This window comes from Myotis davidii, unplaced genomic scaffold (genome assembly GCF_000327345.1).
Source record: "Myotis davidii unplaced genomic scaffold, ASM32734v1 scaffold571, whole genome shotgun sequence".
In the NCBI taxonomy this organism is placed as follows: domain Eukaryota; kingdom Metazoa; phylum Chordata; class Mammalia; order Chiroptera; family Vespertilionidae; genus Myotis; species Myotis davidii.
In genome coordinates this window covers 290,692-294,380 of record NW_006283136.1, presented here as the reverse complement: position 1 = coordinate 294,380, position 3,689 = coordinate 290,692, and the positions used below count along the sequence as shown (strand labels likewise).

At 43.1% G+C, this 3,689-nt stretch overlaps 1 pseudogene; it reads left to right on the top strand.

Moving 5' to 3' along the window:
- Positions 1-889, top strand: part of LOC102759329 — a 6,813-nt pseudogene extending 5,924 nt beyond the window's left edge.
- Positions 890-3,689: the final 2,800 nt, after the last annotated feature.

Genomic DNA, 3,689 nt, shown 5'->3' with positions numbered 1-3,689 from the left:
ATGTGGCAGTGGCATGAGTGGGAGTGAAATGTATTTTTCTGTTATTTTGATTTTTAAACAATGTGAGTGTATTAGTTATTAAAATTACTAGGAATAGAGAATATTTGGATAATGTAGCGAATGAGCTTGATCTAACGGGATATATATGAAGCATGCACCCAACATTTAGAGCCTGCATTTAAAAGACACTCCCTTGGTTACAGGGTGGAGAGAGTGAGGAGGCTGCATCTGGCTCCCGCCCTCACAGCCATAGTAGTACATTGAGCTCCATAGAGACAGCACTGGGGCATGTGCGAGACGGACGGGCACTGAGGAAAAAAAACTAAACAGGGGCAAAGGAGATCCTAAGATGTGAGAGACAAAATGCCATATGCTTTCTTTGTGCAAACGTGCTGGGCAGAGCACAGGATGAAGCACCCAGAAGCTTCAGTCAACTTCTCAGAGTTTCTAAGTTGTCAGAGAGCTTGAAGACTATGTCTGCTAAAGAGAAAGGAAAATTTGAAGACATGGCAAAGACGGACAAGGCCCGTTATGAAAGAGTAATGAAAACTTACATCCCTCGTAAAGGGGAAACAAAAAAGAAGTTCAATGCACCCAAGAGGCCGCCTTCGGCCTTTTTCTGTTTTGTTCTGAGAATCGCCCCAAAATTAAAGGAAGGCATCCTGGCCTATCCATTGGTGATGCTGAAGAAGCTGGGAGAGATGTGGAATAACACTGCTCTGCTGCAGGTGACAGGCCTGGTGAAAGGAAGGCTGCTAAGCTGAAGAAAAAAATGCAAAAAGGAGACTGCTGCGTACCAAGCTAAAGGAAAGCCTTATGTGGCAAAAAGGGTGTTGTCAAGGCTGAAAAAAGCAAGAAAAAGAAGGGAAGAGAGGAAGCTGATAATGATGATGAATGTTCTAGTGCAGTGGTTCTCAACTCACTCCTTTTAAAGAAAAAAATTAAAAATAGAGGCCCAGAATTTGTGCACGAGGAAGAGGGGCAGGGGGGGTCCCTCAGCCTGGCCTGAACCCTCTCCAATCTGAGACCCCTTGGGGGATATTTGACTACTGGTAGTTGGACATCCCTTTCGAAATCCAGGACCGCTGGCTCCTAACTGCTCGCCTGCCTGCCTGCCTGCCTGATCACCCTTAACCGCCTTTGCCTGCTGGCCTGATCATCCCCTAATTGCTCCCCTGCCAGTCTGATCACCCCTAACCACCTCTGCCTCGGCCCCCACCATCATGGCTTTGTCCGGAAGGACGTCCAGAAGATGTCTGGTCTAATTAGCATATTGCCCTTTTATTAGTATAGATTCTCTTAAAATACATATGAAACACTGGCAAAATTTAACTCTCTGTAGGTAATAAAATATCTAAAAACTCCTCTAAGATTTAATAGCTATAGTCCTCACTCTCTGACTACAATATAATAAAACTAAAAATTAATATATAATCAATACACCACTTTTATTTGGTTATTATATATAATCCATGGATCAAGGAAGAATAATATTGAACTTATAAAAATATTTAAAATTGAATAATAATACTTTACATATTAAGCATGTAAGACACACCTGAAATGAAAATTAGAGGAAAATGGATAACCTTACACACACATACATAGAGTAGGTTGTATAGATCAATGGAATAGAATTGAGAGTCCAGAAATAGACACAACATTTACTGTTAATTAATTAATTTTCAACAAAGGTGCCAATGGGAAAAAACTAGACTTTAATGAATGGTGTTAGGATAATGAATGGTGCTGGGACAACTGAATAGCCATATGCAAAAGAACAAAGTTGTACCTCCATCTCATGCCACACACAGCAATGAACTCAAAATGGATCAAAGATAGGAGAGCTAAAACTATTAATCTCTTAGAAGGAAATACAGTAACTTTTCTTGACCTTGAATTAAGTGTAATTATTCATGACCTTGAATGAAGCAATGATTTCTTAGATATGACACCAAAAGCACAAGCAACAAAGGAAAAATGCTGGACATCAACAAAATTAAGCTGCTTCAAAGGATACCATTAAGAAAGTGAAAGGACAACCCACAGAATGGGAGAACATTTTTTGCAAATCACATATCTGATAAGGGACTTACAGCTAGAATATATAGAGAGCTCTTACAACTCAATAATAAAGACAAAGAACTTGAATAGACATTTCTCCAGAAAAGATATACAAATGGCCTACAAGCACATGAAATGGTGCATGGTGCTGGCTCATCACCATTGACCCTCAAGAAATACAAATCAAAATCACAGTGAAATACAACTTCACACCCACTAGGATGACCATAGTTAGAAAGACGGGTAATAGCAATATTGAGGACAACGTGGAGAAGCTGAAAGACTCAAAGGCATTCTGGGGTGAGACTTATAGAAAGAAAAGGAGCTGTTTGGCCAGGGCCCTGGGAGAGTTGTCAGATGGAAGAAGGGTTAGAATGGTGGGGCCACCAGAGGTGGAACTCTGAGCCGTGAGTGGAAATAAAAGGGGGAGTTCCCCCCTCTGCAGGTGTTCAGAGTCTGGACAATTCTTGGGAATATTGAGGAGAGAATGGGTGATGGAGGGTTGGGGTCAGCAGGGGAAACTGTTTGAGCCCCATGGCTCCTTCTAGCCCTTCTAGCTTCTGCGTAGGAGCTACATGTTTAGATGTGGTCTCAAGTGCTGTGAAGGTTCCGAGAAAGAAGCCAGCACAGTCTGGACTGATCAGAGGGGCTTCCTTAGGCCCTCACAGTCAACCTCGAAAACATCAATTATGGCAGCGGTGCTCTGAGCCACTTCCCTTGGAGCACTGAGCAGCAGGGTGAGGAGATCACATACAGAAAATCATGCTGTGACCAAGTGACTCGTTGTGAGATACCATCGGGAGGCGAGGCTTGGCAGTGAAGCCTGGTGTACCTACTAATTGGAGCCATCACACGGGCCTGGTTAGCTCCGTATTGTCTACGCAGCGCTCTGGGTGGAACACAGATTTATGAAATGCCCCATTCATTTCCTGTCAGAGATCCTATCTGAATCCAGGGTTCTGGCCTTTGGAGAATTAACTGTTTCTCACGAAGACTTCCCTCCCCCTCAAGATGCTGAGGAACAGTTTCCGTGTGGTAAAGCAAACTGTGTTCTCTATGTAGTTTCCAAAGGACACTTCTTTGGTTGCTTAGACATCTGTATAAGGGGTTGGACCTATTTGACATTGCATCATTTCCTAGCACGTGTTTTGGTTGATCTGAGAGAGTACACTTGTGAAAATGACCCAAGTCACAGTAGCTCTGCAGCCCCAGTAGTAGGGAGCAGCTGGATTCGGATACCGTGGCTGTAAAGCTGTCTGAGATGCTTTAGCGGCTACAGCCAGGTGCTCCAGCTGAGAGAGACTAAAATGTCCAGGGAGGACAGAGACAGGCTTTCAAGCAATGTCTTGGCTGCTGTAAGGCAGCCTTGCAGATAACCACCCATGTTCACCAGCCCATAAAAATGCTTACTGGTGTATAATAGTAGCACTGCTTTTAACTCTATCCTATAAAGATAAGAAGGTCAATAAAATCCAGTCATTGTAATAGGATCATCCACATTATTCCCGGCCTGGACCTGTGGAAATTCTCCCCTTTGTAAATCCGGCTGGAATTCTGAGTGTTCTAAGAGAATCAAGGTTTAAAGAGAGGAGCAGTAATCCATTATCTTGCATTCCCCTGAGTTT